Genomic DNA, 27,015 nt, shown 5'->3' on the forward strand with positions numbered 1-27,015 from the left:
AAACCCTTCCTGTTGATTTGAGACCTATTTCTTCAAGTCTCACTTGAAAATTCTCACTTAAGCTCTTATGATGTTTGTTAGAGCAACTCATTGCTAGAGAAAATAATCTGTTCTCTTGGAATGACATTAAAGAACTAATATAGAGTAGAAGGGAGAGGTTGTTTTCATTTTTGAAGCTCCTCATTGTCACAGAGCATTAATCTGGATACAATGGAAAATCCAGGTCATGATATTTGAAGAGGACACCTTTTGTCCTTTCATTTTACTATCTTTCAAGTATACAGAGGATGATTATGCTAGGCAGCAAAGAACAGAAGACAGAAAGGCAGAACGGTAAGCATGTCTCCTTCAGGGGTTTCTGAAACCTTTGAGCCTTTCACTTAAGCAGAAAGGAAGAGGAAGTTACAGGATATCAGTTTCTGTAATGATAAAATTAGACTGAGCAAAAACCATTTGGGGACGAAAACCAAGACTGTGACTTAAGCACACATGACCCGTCCAGCAGGCCAGGTTATTCGCGGGTCTCGAGGGGGTTGTCACCTAAAGGGGTCATGAGGGCGAGAGAGGAGAGAGACCTTGCGGCGCAAGAAAGGACAAGAGTCCGTCTGTGCAATGTCAAGGTCTCGTTTATTGAAAGGTAAAGCTTGCTTATATGCAGGGGATTTTTACTCAGGGCGGGGTAAGGAAGCAGGAGGAATGGAAAATTTTCAAGAGGAAATAGAGGCAAGGTAAATCTTAGCCCATGGTCCCATTGTTAGCGAACCGCAGCTATTTCTGAGAAAAGGGAGAACATTTTGCAACATGTATTGTGCAGCTTAACCGGAAAAAACATCTTGTAGTCGAAGCAATTCTGGTCATCTAACAATGATTAACTCTTGATTCAGTATGAGGCCCCTTTTGGCCTTCGACACACACATGTGCTAAAATGAACAAAAATCATAAAATATTTAACAAAAAGTAACTTCTCAATTTTTATTTAAGGATTGGAAAAATAAGTCAGAGTACCTGTATGTACCCCATTTTATCTCTTTTGAGCATAGAATTGCTGGATTGTGAGCTACTGCATATATTGAGCCAGCTCCTACTTCCTGCACACTGGACATGCTAGTGAGATGGACAAGGATTGCAAGGATGAATTGACTCTCGCACTGCTTTTGCTGTTCACCCTGAGCAGCAAAATTGCCAACTACACACTGACACTGAGCTTGATCCTGGTCACACACTGGTGACACCTTGGATCCTCTTCCCAGTGATGACCTGGCTCTTGATTCTTGTCTTCTTGCTCAAGGCAAGAATGAGAAGCTCACTACTGATCCAGAATCTCTTCCTCTCTGTGGCCCTAGTGACACTGAGGACCCTGCTAATGATGCTGACCTAACTGTTCATGATGCATATACAACTGATAACTTCAGCCAAAGCATGAACAACAACACCAGGCCCATTCCTATTCAAGGCAGATGTGATTCCACTGATGATGATAATGACATAGATCTGGTTTCTGTCCTCCCATTGTTGCTGAGTGATGACATGGATGATATACCAAATTCTACAAGAGAAGTCTCAGAATCTTACCAAGAAGCTTCCAATAAAAATAATGATGATTGTGATAAGTTAGTCCACGAACAATGTTTTAAAATACATGATTTTTGTAACAGAAAACTAGTTCTCTTTGGTGCTAATACTTAGGATTAGTAAATTTCATGCTTCATACAAGGCAATTTAGGTTTTACCTAGTACCAGAAAAAAGATGATTTTTTTCAATTATAATGAAAATACATCATAAAGACTTCAATCTTCCTGGGGAGCAGAAATAGTATGGGATAAGTAGGGTGTTAATGGGGGCCAGGGGAGGAGGGGAGGGAGAAGGAACTGGGATTGACATGTAAAACAATCTTGTTTCTAATTTAAATAAAAAATGTAGGAAAAATTAACATTTTCAGGGGGCTATAGAAATGACTCAGTGGTTAAGAATACTGGTTGCTTTGTCAGAGGACCAGGGTTTAATCCTTAGCATCCACACTACAGTTGGTTGTCAGTCCTTTGACACTTTGACACTTTGATCTATGGAAATTTCAAGTTACAATCAACATCAGGAAGAATTAAACACCATAGAAATTTTAAACAAAAATATTTCTCCTAAAAGTTTCTACATTTAAAGGATTACCAGTCTATAATCCACATTGCCAGAGGAGGTAGGAAACAGGGAGGACCCCAGGAAAAGATTGCATAGTCCCTTGAAGAAGGGGAGGAGGACAAGAACCCCTGAGCAAAGTGGGAGCAGAGTTGGGGGGAAAGGAAGGAGGCAGGAAGGGAAAAAGGGGAGGGGGTAGGAGAACAAGAGGACTGAGACAGAGGAGGAATAGAGGAGGGCAAGAAAGAAGATACCTTGATAGAGGGAGACAGTACAGGTTTGGAGGGAGGTCTGGCACAGGGGAAAAGTTAGGGGATCCACAAGGATGACCCCAACTAAGAATCCAGGCAGTGGTGGAGAAAATGCCATTGATGTCTTCCCCCTATAATGAGATTGATGTCTACCTTGGTTACCATTCCTAGAGACTTCATCCTGTAGCTGATTGAACAGAAACAGACACCCTCAACTAAGCATTGAACCATACTCCTGGGATTCAGTTGTGGAGAGGGAGGAGGGATGAACAAAGGAGCCAAAACGGTGCAGCAGAAACCTGCAAAAACCATTGACCTGACCTAGTGAGAGCATGGAAAGCCTAGTCATAAAGCTGGGGCAACAGCCCTCTGAATGTGGGTACCAGCTAGGAGGCCAAGACAGTCTATGGGACCTCTAACAGTGGAGTCAGTCTTTAACCCCAGAGCACAAATGGACTTTGGGAGCCCATTCCCTATGGAGGGATAGATACTATTGCAGTTCAGATACAGCAAGGAGGGCCTAGGCCCTCCCCCAAATGAAATGACAGACATTGAAGGTCCCTTATTGAGGGCCTCACTATCCCTTGGAGGAGTTGGGGGGTGGGTTGGGGGGTTGGTGGGGAACATGGATGAATGGGAGGGCAAGAGAATGGTGGGGCATGGATATGTAAATATGAGTAGTAATTAAAGAATAAAAAAGTTTCTACATTTATTGTGCTCTGTACAAAATTGTTTACTTTTTCCATTAAAATACAGAATCCATTTTTTTTTTTAAAAAGAGACAAATTGATCAATGGAAGAGAATTGAGGTCTCATATATAAGCTTGTAAGCCCATCAGACATCTTCAGCACATGGAGATGTACAACTGGATAGATATATGTAAAGGAGACTGAAAGTCGATCTTGCTCTCTCACCCTGAACAAAACTTAACACCAAATGTATTAAGTCTCTCAAGGTAAGAACATACATTTATAATATAATACAAAAAGTGCATGGTATGAACTTAACTCATTGGTAAAAGAAAAGACTTTCTGCACAAGACCCTGATAGTATATGATTTACACAGGAAAAACAAAGTTTGGGTAATTTTTTTACTATGCCTCAGAAGATAATATTGAATTATGCAACCAAATTCAACAGAATAGTAATGTAATATATAATGGGAAATGCTGCCATTGTAATATTAAATTATCTCTTCTCAGCACAGAGTGGTTTTAAATGTATATTATTTTGGAAAATGGTAATATCTAAACCAACATGGTTAAGTAAAATGCAAGTTTAATGTTTTATATAGTAATTCTTTGTTTTCGTCACTTTTGTTCTTGTTTTTGTTGTATTTTAAGGCAGGGTTTCTCTGTGTAAAAGCCCCACCTATACTGGATCTCATTTTGTAGAAAAGGCAGAGCTTCCTCAGCCTCCTGATTTCTGGGATTAAAGGTGTATGCCAGCATGTCCAGATGTTTTCCTCGCTCATATCAAAATGTGTCTCCTTTTCAAATTTAAATTTATGTGTCCAGTCTTCTTGTTCTACTGATAGTTTCAAATCTACTTTTTAAAAATCATAAAAAACAATTTAAATCACAATACTTTATAATGTTTATATTACTAAGTTAATATTAATGCTTATAAATGTGTTATTTTTCAATTAACAATTTCAATTAAGCATTTTACAAAGATTCATATTTAAATCCTGTTAAAAAAGAATGATTTTAATAATACAAATTATTGGACAGAAAAATGTATGTTATTAGACTTGAGACCTATGAGACTTTGAATGATCATTCTAGAAATTTATGAACTTCCTGCAAAGACACAGATTTGAAGAAATTGTGTAAAGAATACATCCTGGAGAGATAGAGATGGAGTATGGCAGAGGCCCCAGTCCAAGCCAGGAAATGTCAGAGACAGGTAATGCAGCACTGCCCCTGCCCCAGCCCCAGCCCAGAAACTTCAGAGAGAGGGAGCATGGCAGCAGCCCCAAACACTGGCCTGGGAGATTCAAAGAAATATGGAGCATGTGGTGACCCACGCCCCATCCTGGATGTGTCTGGGAGAAAGGGAGCATTGTGGTGGCCCATAAGCATCAGACTGGGGGGGAGCATGGTGGCAGCCCTGTCCCCAGCACCAGCCCAGAAGCATTAACAGTAGTGGCTTCCAGAAACTATATTGGGAAGTCCCTCTTAGAAAGAGCACCTATGTCCCAGCCAGCATGCAGTGCCATCCTCTGTGTTAGATACACTGCTACATCAGCCACCAAAAAAGCCACAGAGCAGATTGCACTTAGAGGAATGTCACCAGAGCCATGGCTCTGTCTATACCTGATGGACTGACCACATTGCGGCGTCCACCCTTGACCAGCAAGAAAGACGCCACACCGAGGAATCTTCTTCAACACAGTTTAATCGGGAACCTCTTTGCTTTTACAGTATATAATAGCAGCGGCCCCGGGTCAAGGGAGATGGGGCCTGATATAGTCTACATCTACCAATCACCTAACCCTACATGGCGTGCCAGGATAGGTTATCTCCAAGCAGAATTAAGAGGATACATGACCTTAACCAAATTTGGAGTTGTTTACCACAGAGAGCTCTCACCGTCGGGCTGGCGGAGGGTGGAAACCGGCATCATCTTTTGGGTGCGGTATTCTGCAGCTCCCTACAGTTCCCCCTTTTTGTTTTAATATTATAGGAGTAGCAGTATCTATCTGTTGTCAGATTTCAGTCATCTCTGTCTTAGGTTCAACCCCAGTGTCCCTATCTTACCCGTCAAAGAGTCACTGTGTCGCCCTCACAGGCTCATGTCTTAGGTTGAAGGGAACACATGTATGCTTATTCGCTCAGCAAGAGGGTAGGTGCCCGTCATTGAGCATGACTGATTCAGATACGCATCACTCACTCAGCAAGGGCGAGACAGACATCTATTTGTCTGTCAGCATGGATAACCATGCTTGAGGGGACTGTCCTGCTTCCACAGCAGCAAAGGCCTGTACCAACATAGCAGCTTGGGATTTTTGCGACTTCCTGATCCTGCATAGGCACCACAAGCAAACAAAAATGGCTAACAGCATCATGGAAAACATAACCCCTACTCCAGTCCATTCCTTGACTAAACTAAAGGCTCGCTTAAGGGTAGTTAAGAGGGTATTAACAGGGGGCAGGCTCAGGCGTGTAGCATTCACGGCAATAATCTGTTGTGTCAGGGTGTCTGTCAGGTTCTCGAACTGTTGACTCCAATTTCCCTGAAGGTAGGCACTCAGCTGCCAACTCAGGTTGCTGTTCTCCGTGAAATTGTTGGCCATCCTGGAGGTGATACACAAAGAAGGAAAGGAATGAATGCATCCTATGGAAGTTAAGTTTACTAAATCATCCACCTGTTCCTGCAACAGGTCCACTCTTTGGTTCACAGTTAGAATGCCAGTTTTCAAGTGGCCATCAATAGATCTCAAGGTAGTTAATATTGTAGCTGTTTTTTCCACAATGTCATTGACTGTCTCAGCTGATTGGACCTGAGCAGCCATGGCAATGGCAGCAGTCGTAGCCACTGCTGCAGAAAGGGTAATGGCAGCAACCAATGCTGCAGTTATGCCAAAATCCCGTTTGGTTCTGATGATTTCCGTAATGGGAAACGTTCCTGTATCCACTTTGACCGGAATAGGAACATACATAGGAATCCTCATCACTACTGCTATATTAGCAGAACCATTCCAACATTGGCTAGCAATGCAAGAGACATCAGTCGAATTGCATGAGATCACTTCTTTGGTAGCATCAGTAGCATTAGAGAGCAGAAAGAAAAAAGGAGCTTTCAAACATACTGGGCTAGCTGGAACAGTGAGATTATTCAAAGTTTTATGTATTGATAGATTCTTAAGAGAAGGTCCCTTCTCATCCCTTGTACCAGAAACATTAAGAAGTCTTATGCAGAGATTCTGGAGAACCGCAAAAGGTTCAAGGGAAGTAAATGCTCCACGCTCGTTGGAGAGTACCCATTGAAACCAGGTATTTTTACTACCTGTTCTTTGGGAACCTCCCTGAGTTAGGTTATACTGGTACTTGCCAAGAGGGGGAGTAAATTCAAAACCTGGAGCTATCTGTTTAAGTTTGTGGTCCAGACTCTGACAAGGCGTCCAATGAGGAGGATAGCCTCGATTGGGAGCACAATAAGGCAAGACTTGTCGAGCAGTGGAGTTCTCTTGACTAAAGCATGAATTTGAGGGTCAGAGCCCCTCCATCAGCATCAGAAATGTAGTGATATTTACATCTTTGGTCCCATTTGTACCAGTGCCAGAGCCAGAACTAGCGCCTGTACTAAACTGAGACAGGGCTTCAGTGAGCATAGTACTCGAGATCTGGTTATTAGTAAGGGGATCAAGCCAATTGCCAACAGAACCATTCTTCAACCAAATGCATGGGTTAGAATTATTAATAAGGGAGAAGCATAATGCTCCATTGAGAGAAATATTAGTGGCTGAATACTGGGCAGTGTCAGGATCTAAATTGACACAAGGCAAACCCAATTCACAACTAGTAGAAAAGAAAACAGGCAAAACTTTAGACGTGCTATGAACAGGCAAGTGAACTGGCCACGCTTTTGCTATGGCCCACAGGATTTGTTCTCTGGCCTGGATCAGCCACGGTGTTGTCAAGGTCAGCAGCAGGATCAATATCGGAGGCTTCATCTTGTTTGTTGCACCTCCTCGTTAGTCTCTCTGGAATCCACACCGGGTCTTGCTGATCCTGAGGGAAAACACAAACAGAACCTCTCGCCCATGCTAACACCGGGTCCGGTCCATGCCATAGACCCGTAAGGATATCTTTCCATTTTACGTAGCCCTTCTGAGCAGGTGCCTGAGTCTGGTGCCTATCGGCAGCAGAAAGGCCTTGAGAATCCAAATTTAAAAAATTCAGAGTAAAGAGAGCCAAAGATAGTTGTTCCTTTGGTGTTCTACCATAGCCTATTCCTCCTTTTTGTTTTAATAAACATTCTTTTAATGTGCGATGAGCTCTTACAACTATTCCTTGTCCTTGGGGATTATAAGGCAGGCCATGGTTTAATTGGACTTCCATCTGTTTACAGAAAAAGGTAAAAGATTGAGCTGTATAAGCAGGACCATTGTCAGTCTTTAATTGCTTAGGTTTTCTCCAGGCAGCCCACGCCTCAAGGCAATGTCCAATGACATTGTGAGCCTCTTCCCCACTCATAGGGGTGGCATGGATAATGCCTGAACAGGTATCCACAGACACATGGATATATTTAAGAGTTCTAAATCCTGAAAAATGAGTTACGTCCATTTGCCAGATCTTCAAGGGCAATAACCCTCTGGGATTGACCCCCAGACTAGGGGGGTGCAAAAAGGTTATACACTGTTGACAATTCAATACTATCTGTCTAGCTTCTGCTCGAGATAGCTGAAACCTTTGCTGTAAAGTTTTTGCAGATACATGGAATTGTTTGTGAAATTGCCATGCTCATTCCATAGAGGAAGCAAAAAATACATATTCCCCTCTAGTACAGAGATCTACGATCTCATTGCCTTTTGATAGAGGTCCAGGCAAGTTGGTATGAGCCCTAATATGCTGTATAAAAAATTTCTGGTCGCGATGCCAGATCAACTTTTGCAACTCCAGTAAGAGTTTGCAAACTGTACTATTAGGTTTGATAGGTCCTGCAACCTCCAGGGCCTTAACAGCATTCACAACATATGCCAAATCAGAAATTAGATTAAAGGAGAACGGGCAATTTCTAAACACTTCAAGAACAATTTTACATTCAATAATCTGGGGGGAGCCAGGTTGATATTGAAATTGCACTGGATCCTGATGCTCTATCAAATAGGCTCCACAGCCCGTCTTGGATCCATCAGTGAAAATATTTGTAGCTCCAGCAATAGGAGCTGCTGCAGTCATTTTAGGAAAGATGACTGGATGCTCTTTAAAAAATGACATTAGAGGGTGTTTTGGATAATGATTATCTATTTCTCCTGAAAATCCACATCGAAGAATTGCCCAATCATCCACAGTTCCACAAAGTATCTTAACTTATTGAGCAGTATAAGGGGTAATGATCTTATTTGGTAGTCTACCAAAATATTGAATACATTGCTGTATCCCATTTTGAGCCAAGTCAGCAACTGCTGCAGGATAGTATTCAATAGTTTTTCCTGGGGAGGATTTAGAATAAATCCATAGTAATGGACCATCTTTCCACAGCAAAGCTGTAGGCTGGGAGAATGTTGGAAGCACACACAAAAGAATATCCATATTTTCTATTAGCCGTTTAAGGCTGGCATTTTGTAATTCTGTCTCCACTTTCTTTAAAGCTTCTCTGGCTTCAGCAGTTAACTGCCTAGGTGAATCTAATGCTGAATCACCATTGAGAATATTATACAATGGTTTCAACTCATAATTAGGTAATTTTAAATAACACCTTATCCAATTTATATCTCCCAACAACTTTTGAAAATCATTAAGAGTTTTTAAATTATCTTTCCTAATCTCTATCTTTTGTGAAATAATTGTATGAGGGAGAATCTTAGCCCCTAGATAGTTAACAACAGTGTCCTTTTGTACCTTTTCTGAGGCTATGACTAAATTATGCATCTCAAGCAATTTTACCAATTTTGTATATGCCTTATTGAGCGTTTTATCATCTTTGGCAGCCAATAAAATATCATCCATATAATGAACACATCTAATCTTTGGAAAGTCGACTCTCACAGGAGAAATTGCTTCTGCTACAAACAACTGACACATAGTAGGACTATTGGCCATCCCCTGTGGCAACACTATCCATTCATATCTTAGATCAGGTTGTTCATGATTACAAGAGGACAGCGTAAATGCAAAATGCCCTGAATCCTTAGCACACAAAGGTATGGAAAAGAAACAATCTTTAATATCTATAGAGATGATAGGCCATGATGCAGGTAAAGAAGTTCAAAGTGGAAGACCACGTTGTACAGGGCCCTTAATTTGCATCTGCTGATTAATAGCTCTAAGATCCTGAAGCAGTCTCCATTTACCAGATTTTTTCTTAATGACAAAAATAGGAGTATTCTATGGAGATACAGAGGCTTTTATATGCCCCAGATCCAGCTGCTCCTGTACTAGAGTCTTAGCAGCTTCCAGTTTTTCAGAGGAAAGTGGCCACTGAGGAACCCATACCGGCTCCTCTGTTTTCCAGGTAATAGGAATACCTCCCTCAGTGGCCCCTAGGAAAAACCCAGACCTAGATTCTTTGGTCTTGGTTGTGGGATAATAGGACTGGTACGACCCTGCAGATGTTTCCCGAGGCCTCAGCCTGGGACGTATCCCATTCGTTTCATGATACCTTGAGATGTTTCTGAGTATTCATTTGTGAGTTTAAAACCCATATCCTTTGACAAATCTCTTCCCCATAGTGAAATTGGTAAGTCTAACACATAAGGTTGCATGGCCCTGAATGCCCTTCCTGATCTTTCCAAGGCAATTGTCTAGCACTCATATCAGGAGCCTTAGCATAGCCTAAACCTTGTAAAGTTTGTGAAGAAACCTGTATGGGCCAGCCAGAGGGCCAATCTTTAGTGGCAATGATGCTCTTATCAGCTCCAGAATCTAGTAAGCCTAAGATTTTCTTACCATTCACTATTAACTCAAGGGTTGGACGTTGATCAAGGTCTAAAGCTAGGAAAGTTAAGTTTGATCCAGTGGAACCAAAGTTTCCCTCTCCTCTCTCTCTGACTTGTGCTGGAAACTTGTCATGCAAACTTGGCAGAAGCAGTAGCTGTGCTATCCTGTCTCCAGGGGAAATGGCTGTAATCCCTCTAGGAGATTCTACCATGATCTTTACTATACTCATGTAATCAGGATCTATAACTCCAGGATGTATTCATAAACCTTTTAATGGTGCAGATGATCTTCCTATAAACCAGCCTACTGTGCCAGGCTCAAGGGGTCCCTTAAAATCAGTGTCAACGAGCTGGACCCCCATTCTGGGAGTTAATACGAGTCTGGTGGTGGAGCGTAAGTCCAGCCCTGCGGAGCCTGTAGTGGCTCTCCTCGGTCCCTCGGATGACAAAGAGAGGGCCAGGTTTCGGGACTCTGCTCCTGGTTCTGATCTTCCATGGCCCCATATATTTGTGGGCCCTGGGGTCGTGGGCCCCGTCATCCATTTTTTGGACAGGCTCTCCATACCCCTGAACAAGAGGCTGTCCACTGATGTCTTTTACTGATCTACAATCCTTAGCCCAATGATTTCCTTTTTCACATCTAGGACATAAGCCAGGTTGCTTAGGGCGGGGAGCAGAGTTATTGACTTTAGTGTTTCCTCCCTCGGGGCATTGCTTTCTCAAATGCCCTTGCTTGCCACATTTAAAGCATGCTCCTGAACCTCCGCCTTTCTTAGTTAATTGCATCACAGCAGCTTCTAGGCCAGCATTAGTCAGCGGGCCCCCTAACTCCCTACAGACTTTCATCCAGACTTCAAGGCCTTTACCCTTATATGGAGTTATTGTAGCCCTACAATCCTTTGTACACTGTTCATAAATCAGCTGTTTGATCAAAGGCATAGCAGCATCTGGATCCCCAAACACTCTTCCTGCAGATTCTACCATTCTTGCCACAAAGTCTGAAAAGGGTTCCATAGGACCTTGTAATATCTTTGTAAGATTTCCATTGACCTCACCTTTGTTAGGCAGAGACCTCCAAGCCCTAATGGCTATTTGATTAATCTGATCATACACTTGAGGAGGATATCCTGTTTGTTGCTGTGCAAAACGTCCTTGACCAAGAAGCATGTCCACATCCCAATATTGATCACCAGCTTCGCAATTAATCGCACCTTGATCATTGGCAAACTCAATTTGGAAAGCTCTCCAATCCAAATATTGTCCTGGTGATAAGCAAGCTCTTACCAAATTCGTCCAATCACTGGGTGTCATAAAGAATCGACTGAGTGCTTCTACCTGGGCAATTGTAAACGCTGCCGTCACCCCATAGGTGCATACTGATTCTGCCAGATCTTTGACTATTTTAAAGTCAATTGGTTCATGATATCTCTGTTGGTTACCATCTGTAAAAACTGGATAAGCCAGTGGTCGAGTAACCCAAAGCTCAGTGAGAACCACACGCCACATTTCCGACAGAAGGTGGAGCAACCAGGACCTCCTACTTCCTCTTTTGAGCAGTAGGGGGGAGGAGCGATAGGGCAGTGCCCTTGCTTTACAGTCGCCATTTTAGGATGCTGTTTTTTTGATACTTTTAAAGAATGTTTTTCCATGAGCTCAATAATCTCTTCCTCCTCTTCCTCCAGGATGTCCTCATCCTCACATATATCCTGCTCTGATTCTGAATCCTCTCCTGGTTCTTTTAACTCCTTCCTCAACTTTCTTAGAGAAGGATAGACTTGCTTCTTATCCCCTTTCTGTTTCTCCTTTTCTCTCTCACTTTCTGACCGTTCTGATCTTTCTTCTTGGAGCATTTCAAGGGCAGCCTGTCCATTTGCTATAGCTTTCTTATTTCCCCCTTTGTCCTCTAAACAGCTGCGCACCAGACGCCAAACCGCGAACACTCAGCTTCAACGTTCCTTGCTCCCAGGCAAAAACCAGGTCTTTTCCTAATTTATCCCAACTATCCACAGTGAGATTGCCCGAGGCTGCGAACCAGGGTGCAATGGTGTCGCATTCATTCAGGAATCTCTGTAATGTGGCTTTAGTTAACCTTAAATTTTTAGAATGAAGTAGCTCTTGAAGAGCCAGAAAAATTGGATGTGATTGTGACGATCCCATTGTGCTTTTGTCTTAGTTAGCGCGCTCCGAAGGTGTGCAAGTCGGGTAACACCACCAGAAAACAAAAGCCCACACTGCAATGTTAAAAAGCAGCCAAATAACCACTATAATAGCGGGGTCCATTAACTTACTCTCACTCTGCAAGTTAAAGCAGAAGCGAGGTTTTTTACTTTCGGTTCGCTTTTGTCGAGAACAGTGTTGCTCCTTTCTGGAGACTTTACTGCCTCTTCCCCGAGGGCTTTGGTGCTCCTTTACTGGAGACCTATCTCCTCTTTCCTGAGGACCTTGGTGCTCCTTTACTGGAGACCTATCTCCGCATTCACTGCGGACTTTACAGTTCCACTTACCTTGGGAACTTACCGGGCGCCGCCCCAACTGTGAGAAGTTCTGAATTCCCCGTACGGGCCACCACTTGTGGCATCCACCCTTGACCAGCAAGAAAGACGCCACACCGAGGAATCTTCTTCAACACAGTTTAATCGGGAACCTCTTTGCTTTTACAGTGTATAATGGCGGTGGCCCCGGGTCGAGGGAGACGGGGCCTGATATAGTCTACATTTACCAATCACCTAACCCTAGGTGGCGCGTCAGGATAGGTTGTCTCCAAGCAGAATTAAGAGGATACATGACCTTAACCAAATTTGGAGTTGTTTACCACAGAGAGCTCTCGCCGTTGGGCTGGCGGAGGGCGGAAACCGGCGCCATCTTTTGCGTGCAGTATTCTGCAGCTCCCTACACCACATGAATCTCAGACCCACCTCCTCCTGGAGGAGCTGTCACCTGAGGCTCTGCCATACCTGCTGCTGAAGGAATGATAAATGGAACCACAACCACTAACTGTATCAGTTGGAGGAAAAAGGACCCTCTCAATCACAGGCTCCACCTGAACAGATGGGAGGAAGAGATGCATAGACAGCAGTGCAAGAATATACTTAACAACATAAAGAGCAATACAACACCTCTAGAAAATAGTTGTTCTACAAGAGGAAGACCTGAATATCCCAATGCAGATGAAGCAGAAGAAAGTGACCTAAAAAATAACCTTATGAAAATTATCGAGTCTCTTAAAGAGGAAATGAAATATTCCTTAAAGAAATGGGGGAAAAGTCTGACTAACATAATAAATCCCTTAAAGAAACCAAGTAAAAGCAATCAAACAGTGAAGGAAATGGTTCAAAACTTGAAAACTGAAATAGAGGCAATAAAGTGAACACAAACCAAAGGAATTCAGGAAGTAAAAAATCTGAGTAGACCACCAAGAACTAGAGATGTATACATAAACAACAGAATACAAGAGATGGAAGAAAGAATCTCAGGCATTGAAGATATAATAGAGGAAACAGATTAATTCATCAAAGAAAATGTTAAATCCAACAAATTCTTAACACAAAATATCCAGCAAATCTGGGACACCATGAAAACACCAAACCTAAGAAATAGAGATAAAAGAAAGAGACGAACTCCAGCTCAGAAAACATGTTCAACAAAATCATAGCAGAAAACTTTTCCAATGTAATGAAAGTAGTGCCTATGAAAGTACAAGAAGCTTACACGACACCAAGTAGACTGGACCCCCCAAAAAGTCCCTCACCCCTTGCCACATGATAAGCATAACTCTAAACATACAAAACTAGGAGAGAATATTTAGAGATTCAAAGAAAAAGCCATATTATATCAAAAGCACACCCAACTTTTTGAAGTGGAAACAATGAAAGAGAGAAGGCCTTGGTCAGGTGTTATGCAGAAACTAAAACTAAACTAAGAGACCACAGATGCCATCCCAGATTACTATATCCACCAAAGCTTTCAATCACCATAGATGGAGAAAAGAAGATATTTTTGTGACAAAACCAGATTTAAACAATAGCTATACACAAGTCTAGCCCTACATAAGGTACTGGAAGGAAAACTCCAACCCAAGGAAGTTAGCTACACCTACAAAAACACAGGGAAATGTACACAATACCAGTGCAAACAACAAATTAAAAACTGACAAGAGGGCTGGAGCGATCTGGAGATTTTGGGTGACCTGGGGATTGTGGACAAAGAGCCGCACTCGGGCTTTCTCGAAGAAGTAAACCCGGTCCCTCTGCAGACATGTCAGCCAAGGCAATTTCAGAGCAGACTGGCAAAGAACTCCTTTACAAGTACATCTGTACCACCTCAGCCATCCAGAACCGGTTCAAGTATGCCTGGGTTACTCTCGACACTGACTAGGCACGTCTGCTGCGGGACCACCCCTGGCTGCTCAGCCAGAGCTTGGTAGTTAAGTTAAGCCAGACCAAACGTCGAGGAAAGCTTGGCCTAGTTGGGGTCAACCTCACTCTGGATGGATTCAAATCCTGGCTAAAACCTCGAATGGGACATGAGGCCACCGTCGGCAAAGCTAAAGACTTCCTCAAGAACTTTCCACAGTCAGGCGGAGGAGTTCTATGTGTGCATCTATGCTACCCAGGAAGGAGACTACGTCCTGCTCCACCATGAAGGGGTGTGGATGTGGGAGACGTGGATGCCAAAGCCCAGAATCTGCTTGTAGGTGTGGATGAGAAGCTGAACACTGAGGACATTAAGAGATGCCTGTTGGTCCATACCCCTGAAGACAAGAAAGAAATCCTGGCCAGCTTCATCTCTGGCCTGTTAAATTTCTATGAGGATCTGTACTTTACCTACCTTGAGATCAACCCCCTTGTGGTGACCAAAGATGATGTCTACATCCTTGACCTGGCTGCCAAGGTGGATGGCATGGCTGACTACATCTGCAAAGTGAAGTGGGGTGATATAGAATTCCCTCCCCCATTTGGGCGTGAGGCATATCCAGAGGAAGCCTACATTGCCGACCTGGATGCCAAAAGTGGGGCAAGCTTGAAGCTGACCTTGCTGAACCCCAAGGGGCAGATCTGGACCATGGTTGCTGGGGGTGGCGCCTCCAATGTGTACAGTGATACCATCTGTGATCTTGGAGGCGTCATTGAGCTGGCGAATTACGGGGAGTACTTGGGTGCTCCCAGTGAAGAGCAGACCTATGACTAAGCTAAGACCATCCTCTCACTTATGACTTGAGAGAAGCACCCAGATGGCAAGATCCTCATCATTGGAGGCAGCATCGCAAACTTCACCAATGTGGCTGCCACCTTCAAGGGTGTTGTGAGAGCAATTAGAGATTACCAGGGTCCTCTGAAGGAGCATGAGGTCACAATCTTTGTCCGAAGGGGTGGCCCCAACTATCAAGAGGGATTACGAGTGATGGGAGAAGTTGGGAAGACCACTGGAATGCCCATCCATGTCTTTGGCACAGAAACTCACATGAGGGCTATTGTGGGCATGACCCTGGACCACAGGCCCATTCGCAGCTAGCCACCCACAGCAGCTCACACTGCCAACTTCCTCCTTAATGCCAGTGGGAGCACATCGACTCCAGCACCTAGCCGGACAGCGTCTTTTTCTGAGTCAAGAGCTGATGAAATAGCTCCTGCAAAGAAAGCCAAACCAGCCATGCCCCAAGATTCAGTCCCAAGTCCAAGATCCCTGCAAGGAAAGAGTGCCACCCTCTTCAGCCACCATAACCAAGGCTATCTTGTGGGGCATGCAGATGCGGGCTGTGCAAGGCATGCTGGACTTCGACTATGTGTGCTCCTGAGATGAGCCCTCAGTGGCTGCTATCGTCTACCCCTTCACTGGGGATCAAAAGTAGAAGTTTTACTGGGGACACAAAGAAATTCTAATCCCTGTCTTTAAGAACATGGCTGATGCCATGAAAAAGCACCCGGAGGTAGATGTGCTGATCAACTTCGCTTCCCTGCGATCTGCTTATGACAGCACCATGGAGACCATGAGCTATGCACAGATCCTGACCATAGCCATAATAGCAGAAGGCATCCCTGAGGCCCTGACACGGAAGCTCATCAAGAAGGCTGACCAGAAGGGAGTAACCATTATTGGGCCAGCCACGGTTGGGGGCATCAAGCCCAGATGCTTTAAGATTGGAAGTACTGGTGGTATGCTGGACAACATCCTAGCCTCCAAACTATACTGCCCAGGCAGTGTGGCCTATGTCTCACGATCTGGAGGCATGTCGAATGAACTCAACAATATCATCTCTCGGACCACAGACAGTGTCTATGAGGGTGTGGCCATTGGTGGGGACAGGTACCCTGGCTCCACATTCATGGACCATGAGCTGCGGTACCAGGACACTCCAGGAGTCAAGATGATTGTAGTTCTTGGGGAAATAGGGGGCACAGAGGAGTACAAGATCTGCCAGGGCATTAAAGAGGACTGCCTCACCAAGCCAGTGGTCTTCTGGTGCATTGGGACATGTGCCACCATATTCTCCTCTGAGGTCCAATTTGGCCATGCTGGAGCTTGTGCCAACCAGGCTTTTGAAACCGCTGTAGCCAAGAACCAGGCATTGAAGGAGGCAGGAGTGTTTGTGCCCCACAGCTTTGACGAACTTGGAGAAATCATTCAGTCATTGTATGAAGATCTTGTGGCCAAAGGAGCCATTGTACCTGCTCAGGAAGTGCCACCTCCAACATTACCCATAGACTGTTCTTGGGCCAGGGAGCTGGGTTTGATCCGAAATCCTGGCTCATTCATAACCAGCATCTGTGATGAGCAAGGACAGGAACTCATTTATGCAGGCATGCCCATCACCGAGGTCTTCAAGGAAGAGATGGGCATCGGTGGCGTCCTCGGCCTCCTCTGGTTCCAGAGAAGTTTGCCCAAGTATTCCTGCCAGTTCATTGAGATGTGTCTGATGGTGACAGCTGATCACGGGCCAGCTGTCTCTGGAGCCCACAACACCATCATCTCTGCTCGGGCTGGAAAGGACCTGGTCTCCAGCCTCTCATCAGGGTTGCTCACCTTTGGAGATTGGTTTGGGGGTGCCTTGGATGCAGCAGCGAAGATGTTCAGTAAAGCCTTTGACAGTGGCATTATTTCTATGGAGTTTGTGAACAAGATGAAGAAGGAAGGAAAACTCATCATGGGCATTGGCCACCGTGTGAAATCGATAAACAACCCAGACATGCGAGTGGAGATCCTCAAAGACTGTCAAACAGCATTTCCTCGCCACCTCGCTGCTCGATTATTCACTGGAAGTGGAGAAGATCACCACTTCAAAGAAGCCAAATCTTATCCTGAATGTGAACGGTTTCATTGGCGTCGCATTTGTGGACATGCTTAGGAACTGTGGCTCCTTCACCCGGGAGGAGGCTGATGAATAGGTTGACACTGGAGCCCTCAATGGCATCTTTGTGCTGGGAAGGAGTATGGGCTTCATTGGGCACTATCTTGATCAGAAGAGGCTGAAGCAGGGGCTGTATCATCACCCATGGGATGATATTTCCTATGTTCTTCCGGAACATATGAGCATGTAAATGAATCAGGAACCTTGCTGTAGTAAAAGGAATACAAGAGCTCCGCCCTGGGTAGTAACGGACAGACAGCTGGAAGCAGAGTCCATTATAGGCTGGGCCTGGAGCAGAAGTAGCTATTGATGTTCAGGCCTGGAAGACCAACACCTACAGGCTAGGCTAGTACCCATACAGTCCACACAAATATATATATTTGAAAACCAAGCCAATACTTGTTACATTTGCTCTGCTGCTACCTTCTGTATCTATTATATGGAAGAATGGTATTCTTCTAGGGCCTTATAATGTTGTTTCCTTTTTTTTAATTAGTAAAGCTTATTTTTTTGTTTGGAGGAAGGGAATGTAACTTTTAAGACTTTAGGACCCACTGACATCTGGTATCCCACTTCCCATTATCTTCACATAACATGAAGATCACTGTATTAGTCTGATTCATAAGGATCTTTTTTTTTCTTTCCTGTGTTATGTGTTAAGTTTTTTTTTAGTATCCCACTGAAATGTTCTGTGTTACAGATCAGTGTCTACTTATGTCAGAGGGAGGGGTGGGACCATTACATTCTTAGCCAATTGTCATACATATGTGGAGTAGTAACTTAAATGTAAAGTTGTAACATATGAGTGTTTAAAATGGAAACACAAGCAAAAAGCGGTGAAAAGTTTTGTGTCTCATGTTCTGTGTTTATGCAGCTGATTTGTCTGTTACTGAAGTGTGGGTTCAAAGACTCATATAGCTGTTTTGCATCTGTAACCTACAAAGATTCCTGGCAGCTGCCATCTCAGTCTCTTCTCTGTATCATGTTTGGTTTAAATAATCTATACAGTAACAACAAAAAACTGACAAGAACTAGTAATCTCTGGTCAATAATAATCCTCAATATCAATGGACTCAATTTGTCTAAAAAAGACAAAGGCTAGCGGAATTGATATATCACGATCTATCCTGCTGCTGCATAGAAGAAACACACCTCAAATTCAAGGAAAGATGTTACCTTAGAGTAAAGGTTTGGGAAAAGATTTTCCAATTAAACAGAATCAAGAAACAAGCTGGAATATCTATCCTAATATCTAACAAATTAAACTTCAAACTAAAATTAATCAAAAGAGATGAGAAAGGACATTCATATTCATCACAGGAAAAATCCATCAAGATGAAGTCTCAGTTATGAACATCTATGCCCCAAATGCAAGGGTACCCACACTCTCTTCCTGTTCTGAAAAAGAGAGTAAGGCAGAATTAAGAAAAAAATGGGCTGATTTCTTAGACAAAATATTTCTTCTATTAGATGGTTATTATTGAATTTTCATTCATGTCTACAATGAAAAACAAGTGGGCTTAAGAAGAAATTAACAGTGTGATTTTTAAAGAAAAAGACGAGTAGGTAGTTTGATATGGCAGTCAATTGGTGGAAAAGGCAAGAATTTTCAAGGACTTCAACAACATTGAAGAGAAGGCCCTTGATCTGCATTGGAAGTCTAGTAAGGTGCCACAAGGCTAAGACTCCATCCAGCTGAGTCTTCAAGTTATGGAAGGAGTAAGCAAAGTGATACCTAGTCCCAGGAAGCAATTTCATTAAGAAACTGCAGTGAATGTGGTTCAACAATGAGGCCTATTATATTACCTCGAGGGCCAGGGTCTAGCATTTAACATTATTCCAAATAGACTTACACAGCACACAATGCCAGCACTACAACATGAGACCTGGCCACACTCGCGCGTGCGCACAGACACACACACACACACACACACACACACACACACACACACACACACACACACCACACACTCACAGCTCTTAGCACTTACTGCTTTTAACCTGGTGAATATCACTCACCTTAGTTGAAAAGGTTAAGATTTAAATCTAAGCCCCTGACCTTGAGACTTGTGCTTTTCTTCCTTTTTCCTTCCTTGCTTCATATCTCACCTCTTTTCTGGAGCCTGGGATTGAATTTACTGCTTCCGAGGTACTAAATACATAATGACCATTGAGTTGTAACACCAGTGCAACTCCAAGACATATTTACTTCTACTCGTCCCTTATCTTATTTTAACCACATTTGGCCACCAGGCTTCTGAGTATAAATTAATGTCAGAAAGATGTGCAAAATGTATGGGAGGGCAGATCCCCTCAGGCTTCTCAATCTATCAGGAACAAAAAGAAAATAACTTCTTCGAGAAGGCAAGCTGAGTGCCCTCCTTATTTGCTGCCCCACATGTGAATGATCTCCAGACCTCTCAGTACTGGACATCACTAATCTCCAAGGTGGATTTTCAGTCCCATCAAGTGGACAACCATGATCAGCTGTCATATATCCACAGTTAAAATTTAAACATTCTTCTCAATGGTGTATCTGACACTCTCATTCTGCCAAGTGTTTTCCTGAGAGCTTTTTGTTTGAAAATGGCAATGAATCCTTAAAATAATATTCTCTATTGTCAAAACAGAACCTACTTCTATGTGTCTTGAGTGTGCACACCAATATCTGTGCATGTTTATGTATGAATATTGGCACACACACAGGGATACATTTTTACATGTATTTCTCTACTGTTTACATAAAATAATCCTTTAAACCTCATAACACCCACATAAGACAGCAACTTCCTTTTCCTTATAACTCAGTGTCATCTCACTGCCTCATTATTTTCAATCTCTTATAGGAAGCAAACTTCTCTTTTACTACAATTAAATTTGCCTCAAACCCATTCTGCCCACTTATGTCTTGGATTTCCCTCCAGTGTCCAGGGAATGAAAGAAAAAATATAAAGACTAAGAACAGCAATGCTGTAGGCACTACCTGAGATGTACCTCAATGGCCATGTGATGGTGACTTGGTGGAATATTGTCAGATCTTAAAAGGACAGAATAGGTGGTTTTATTTGCCTGGAAGCATACTCTTGAATTGGACTGTGAGTCCCTGCTTTCTCCTTTTCTCTTGTTTATGACAAGCCATGCTTTGCCTCACCACTGTCTTTATCTGATGAGTATCTTCTGATAGACACCAAGGCTACAAGACTGCCAAGGGATTGAAGCCTCTAAAGCCAGGAATTATAATAAAACTCCTGTCTTTGTTACTTGATTTATCTCAGGGATTTGCTTCTGTACTGGGGAGTTGCTCAACACAAAGAGTATACTTCAAGACTAATGTACCTTAAAGCTCATGGTTTAATGTTTGCTCCTCAGGAAGTGAAATGATTTTAGGAGATGATCCAAAGTTTAGGGAATATGGCCTGAGTGGAAATGTGTGCCTCTTTGAATGTGCCATTGAAGGTTCTGCAAGTTTCTCATCAATTTCTTCATCTTTTTGCTACCATTGGGATGAGCAACATCAGTCCGTCACATGTTCTTACTGCAAGAGGCTCTGTTTTAGCCAGAATCCACTGCAATGGAGCCAAGTGATTATGGACAGAATACTCTGAAACAACAAGATAAAAGGGTCAGTCTTTTTCAATATTTTCCCCCAAGTATTTTCAACAGAAAGAGAAGTCTAGCACAATAAACTCTCATTACACCAATATCTGTATGTTGTCCTTATCTATCTAAAGCTGCACCTCTACAGAGAAATCCAGTTCCACTGCCTGTCCCCAGCTCCATGTGTCTACAGATTATCCAGTGTTCATAGGAGCCACTGTGTTTCAGGAAATCGGTTGAGCAACATGTTTTAAATTTCGTAAACTCTGGAGAGAATTGGAAATACTCTTGGCTCTAACTCATGTGAGGATATACCACAGTTACTCTTGTCAAATCCTGTCACAGGTAAAGGAACAGTAGCACAAAGGACTCCAAGGTCCCTGATTAGATAGATAGAGATGCCAATGAGATTAGCCATCACACAGAGAGTATTATCTCTCCATGGGCTTTTTGTAGTGACAGCCAATGTTTGTGGGAAAGGGTGAAACAGGAACAAGTGGTTTTGACTTTCCTCTCCTGGATGTCCTACTTCCTATTTGCATGCAAATAGCTTCCCTTTAAAAATGCCATTTACTTGGGAAACTCAGTTTCTGTCGATTTCCACCTAAATCATCAGTTTAAAATGGACATCAGTGATGCAGGAGAATGTCACACTGAACATGATGCAGAAAATATTGAAGATCAATAGATATGTGTTACATTGGTGAACAAAAGAGACAGAGTCATTGCTAAGGTGGAACTCAGATATTACTATAGAAAATGACAGTAATCAGTCAATGTGTAAATTAAATATAACTTACAAGATAATGTACATTAAGGGGAAAAATCTATACTTGGCTGATAAAAGAAGCACCTGTGGGATATGAAATTGAAAGTGTAGTGTAGGTAAACAAAGAGAAGAAGAAATTAGACCAAAATTAACAAAAGGTGCTAAACTAAACCATGTGGCCATCCAGAAGACAGGTTTGTTGAAAGACAGCAGAAGCATGGAAAAGGCAATAGGACACAGCTAATTGCTCCTTTCAAGGACCTGAACTTTCACTCTGAGTGAACAAGAGCTACTGTGAGTAACAAGGCAGTGGCAGGAACTGATGTGAGTTTTAGATTCATTATTTTGGCAATTGATTAACAAGAGTTTTTCTAGAAAGAAGATTCTCACATATGTCCATGCAGGACAGAGAAGCCTGCAGAAGGTAGTAGAGACAAATAAACGAGGTCGGATATTGAATATAAGCTAAAGCAGAGGCAAGGATTTGGGGTGGGATTGAAAACTTCAAGATTTGGGAGTCTTAACATTGGGAAACAGAAACACACCTGGCTGGAAACATGCAGGTGCAAGGATTGAGTCTGAAATTCACTTCTGAACCTGTTCACTGAGAAGTTTGTTTTCCATCAAGAAGGTTTTCAAGAATACAACTAGACAAATTTACAGCCAGAGCAAAAGACTAGACTCTATTTTCCTTCTAAAATGTATTAACATTCCAGTTTTAGTAATTCATGTTCCAACCACTTGTATTACTTTTCTGTACTTCGATGTCCTTGTTTTTGGCTTATGAGTGGCAAGAACTGCAACTTCCTATTCAGGGAATTTTTTTCATTTGGTGAGTATCCAAGCTTCTCCTGAGTTTAGAAACACAAACCATCTCTCTCCTCTTTCTGCTGCCTTCCTCACACATCTTCCTATGCTTCCAATTTGCTCTTGTCCCTTTTCCATTCTCTGGGGGTCCAGGTATGTCTCTCTCTTAGGGTCCTCCTTCTTTCCTACTTTCTCTGGGGTTCATAGAGAATGTTTTTATAGGGAAAATCCTACAAATTATATAATTGATGATCAAGATATGGCAACTCCTGCCTATAATGGCATGTGCCCTCCTCATCTGAAAAGCTCACATGTTGTGAAGGTATATCCTATGTATTTCTTCTAGGAGTAGCTGAGCTTTAAAAATAATGCAGAGCTTAGCAATGAAGCCCTGAGAACCTGTCTTGAGATATGATCATTTTCTTTGACTGGTGTCCTTGCTGCTAGCATCTATGCCTGTTTTTAAGGACACATTATACATGAGGTAATGTTTTTACATGTTTCCACATTGACAGAAAGCTAGCAGTCAATTGGAGACTAACCTGGGAAATTATACAGCTGAAATTAAGTGACTGAGCTAAAATTGATTCTCTTGTCCCATCAGCTCCTAAATTATTTTTCATTTAATAAGGAGTTGTAAGTTTCCATGAGTTTATAAGCTTTGTCTAGTTTCTGTTGTAGATTTCAAACACTAGCTCATGGTGGTCTTATAGAATGCAAGGTTTTATTTCAGTTTTCTTGTATCTATTGAGATTTGTTTTGAGTCTAAGTATGTCGTCAGTTTTGGAGAAATTTCCATGAGATTCTGACAAGTAGGTATAGTCTTTTGTGTTTGGGTGAAAAGTTGTGCAAATGTCTGTTAAGATTATTTGGTTGAAAATGTCAACTAGGTCCAGCATTGCTCTGTTTAGTTTGTCTGAATGACCCATCTTTTAGTATTGAATTCCCCAACTATCAATGTTTGAGGGTCAATGCATGATAAAAATGGTTACCCTTGGGTCTGGGCATAGATCACAAGTAATGCAATTTCATATTCATGGATTTTCTCTTGGGTGGATATATAATATCCTCCCCTGTGCCTTCTGATTAGTTTTTTTTTTGATTTTTTTCAGCTATTAAAATCTTTACATCAGCTTCCTTCTTAGATACATTTACTTGGGATGTATTTTCCAATCTTCTACCCTGAGATGATATTTACCTTGAAGTTAAGACTTTTTTCTTAGATGAAACAGAAGGATGATGCCTATTTTTGCTTCTATTCTGCTAGTCTTTTTTTTTTAATTGGGGAATTGAGAACTTTGATATTGAGCGTTATCCAAGATCAATGAAAGTAGATTCCTATTGTTTTGTTGCTGTTCTCTCTCTCTCTCTCTCTCTCTCTCTCTCTCTCTCTCTCTCTCTCTCTCTCTGTGTGTGTGTGTGTGTGTGTGTGCAAGCACACATGCATGCTCCCTTATTTTGACTTTTATACTGGGATTATTTATTCCTTATGTTTTCTTGGGTGCAGTTAACCACTTTAGGTTGGAGTTTTTCCTCTAGAATCTTATGCAGTGCTGGATTTTCTGATCATTATTGCTTAAATTTCTTATGTCACAGAATGCTTCATTAAATTTTTTATGATTGAAAGTTTTGCTGGATATGGTAGTTTGGGGTGACATTTTGTGTGTGCTAAAGTCTGTAGCACAATTCTCTAGGCCCTCTTGACATGAGAGTCAGAAATCAGGATTAGGCGTAGTCATAAAATGTATGCTTTGATATGTTTCTTGATGTTTTCCTCATGTTGCTTTTAACATTTCTCTGTCTTCTGTACATTTAGTACTTTTATTATTATGTACAAAGGGGACTTTATATTTTGGTCCTGTTTATTTGGTGTTCTGTATGTTTCCTATACTTTGATAGCTATCATTTTTTTTAGGTTAGGAAAATTTTTATGATTGTGTTGGAAGTAATTTCTGTGCCTTTAACCTGGGTTTCTTCTCCTTCTTTGATTTCTATTATTCTCAGATTTTAATTTTTCATGGTATCCCAGATTTCCTGATTGTTTTGTATCAGAATACTGATAGATTTAATATTATTTGAAGTCTATAACTTTTTTTTTCTTATGTGTTCAGGGCATGAGATTCTCTCTTCCTTCTCTTGTACTCTGTTGGTGAAGTTTGGCTGTGTGGTTCCTGCTCTAGTTTCTAAATTTTCATTCCTAGACTTTTTTCAGTTTGATTCTGTTTTCAATTTCAGCTCTTGAATGGCTATCTTCATTTCCTTCTACTGTTTGAATTTCCATAAAATTCTTTATGGGATTTATTTGTTTCCCAGTTAAATACCTGTGTCATATTCATACAGGTTGTTTTAAGGTCTTTTACTCCTATGTCATCTATGTTGGAATATTCATGGCCTGTGGTGGTAGGGCTATTGTTGTCTAGTGGAGACATATTTTCCTGGCTGTTGTTGATTGTTTTTTTTAACTTGGCATCTAGGCACCTGGGATTGGGAAGATTATAATTCTAGGTATTGATATCAAGTCCCGGTTTTGGGGATGGGTGTTTTGTTCTTTGGTTTTATTTGCCCTATGGTTCCTAGGAGAATGTGATGGCTGTGTGTTGCCTGTAGAAAAATCCTCTGGGGATCTTACAGGTGGGCACTCCAGAAATATTTCATCATGCACCACAAACATACTCACCTCCCAGTCCTCCCAGGTATGTCTCCCACACTTTTGAACTCATCCACACCAAGAAAGGAAGAAGAAAAAATTGAAATTTTTATTGCCCATGTTTGTGAGTACTGGAGCATGGTCAAATTCCCAGTGTCAGTCCCTTAAAGGAAACTGAGTCTTTCCTCACCTACACCACCAACAGAAAGTCATCAACACTAGAGATCTGTGGTGATATCTTGTTTGTACAAATAAAGCCGTCTGAAGGCCAGAGATTGGAGCTTGCTTCTAGCTAACCATAGAGACCTGGATGTTTGTAGAGACATACAGGAAGTGAAATAGAAGGACAGAAACAGTATATAAGGAGGGAGAAACAGGAACTTTCTCTCTTGTCTGCTGAGATGCTAAGGAGGTAAGGTCCTTCTTCTCCTAGCTTGAACCTTCTCTCTGATCCCTCAGCATTTTCCTCTATATCTGACTCCAGGGTTTTATTACTTAGACCAAATAAGAGCTCCATTTACAGAGATCTATATACTTCATCACCCTCTCCACAATTTTTAAGAGTTCTCTCTGATGGCTTTCTGTCTAGGCTGTTTCTCTTAGGGGTGATAGTGAGATAATGCTTGTCATAGAAACCTTCCATGTCCCTGTTTATACACTATGACTCTGCAGACATCAATACCAATGCAAAACTAGATTCCACTAGTGTCCTTTACACTCAACAGTGGTACTGATAATGGAATTCAGCCTAGTTTCTACAAAATTTCACACCACAGATTTCTACAAGGTCTATGGCATCAGAACAGGGTATGGTTCATCCTCAGCATGGTCAATGCAGACAACAGCCCTCTGCCACAACATGGGCCATGGACAGATTTTTTTTTGTAGCCTCATGTTCAAAGTAGAAGTAAAAAGAACCATATTTGTGGTATATCAGAATTACAACGCATTCACAGAACAACTCACCCACATTTGTTTGTTTACTGATGGAGGTGGAAGAATAATTTCTTCCTTAATGTTCTCACTCTATCTTTGAACAGTTATGCCTTTCTACTGGATTCATCTAACACAAAGCCACAGTGTAAATAAAATTGTTCACTTCTTCATTAGTTATCCCATCAGATGTTGGCATCATAGTTCTAGGCCTCGTGTAAGTCTCCTGAACATCAATATCTCCCAGTCTTCAGGAGTTACCTTTTATAAAAACCTACATTTTTGTTTCTTTTGTTGTTTTATTTGTTTGTTTTATTGTTTTTATTCTTCTGGAATGCAATGCATTTTAAATCATGAATCCTTTATAAATATGGTCTGACTGAGTCAGGGTACAATAAAGCTACCATTTTTCTTATTCAAAATATTATTATTTTAGTCACTGTGTTGACACTAATATGTGCCAATAATTTCTTCAAAGTACAGCTGAGGCATGGGATGAGGAAATGATACTAAAGGAAAACTAAGTTTCAGCAGATTCTGACCACAGTACAATGTTCAAGCCCAGTATTCTTGAGGCAGTATCATCCAGGGCTACAGAAATGCAAATATCCTAGAAACTGGTGTTGATAAGATAAACCTAGCCCTAAGCAATGTTACCTTGAAGCTCAAATCATGTAAAACCCATCTTTATCTTTCTTAGTGCAAGCTTGATGAGTACTCACTTGTGTTTGTGGGAAAGAATATGAAGAGTGGCAGAGGGAAAACTCATGAGAATCTTGAAGAATTTCAGCCTCTCTGATTGGGATAATTGTCAAGTGAGTACAAATGTTCCACATGAACATTTTTGCATTGGGTCCTAGTGTTTTCTTTTAAAAATATTGCATTCTAAGTAACTTTTCAAAACATTAGTGAAGATATTAAATACCAG

The 27,015-nt window shown here is 41.9% G+C and overlaps 1 pseudogene; it reads left to right on the top strand.

Moving 5' to 3' along the window:
* The first annotated feature begins 14,209 nt into the window (after positions 1-14,209).
* LOC100772194 lies at positions 14,210-17,563 on the top strand (annotated as a pseudogene).
* Positions 17,564-27,015: the final 9,452 nt, after the last annotated feature.

This window comes from Cricetulus griseus, chromosome 2 (assembly GCF_003668045.3).
Source record: "Cricetulus griseus strain 17A/GY chromosome 2, alternate assembly CriGri-PICRH-1.0, whole genome shotgun sequence".
NCBI classification, from domain to species: Eukaryota; Metazoa; Chordata; class Mammalia; order Rodentia; family Cricetidae; genus Cricetulus; species Cricetulus griseus.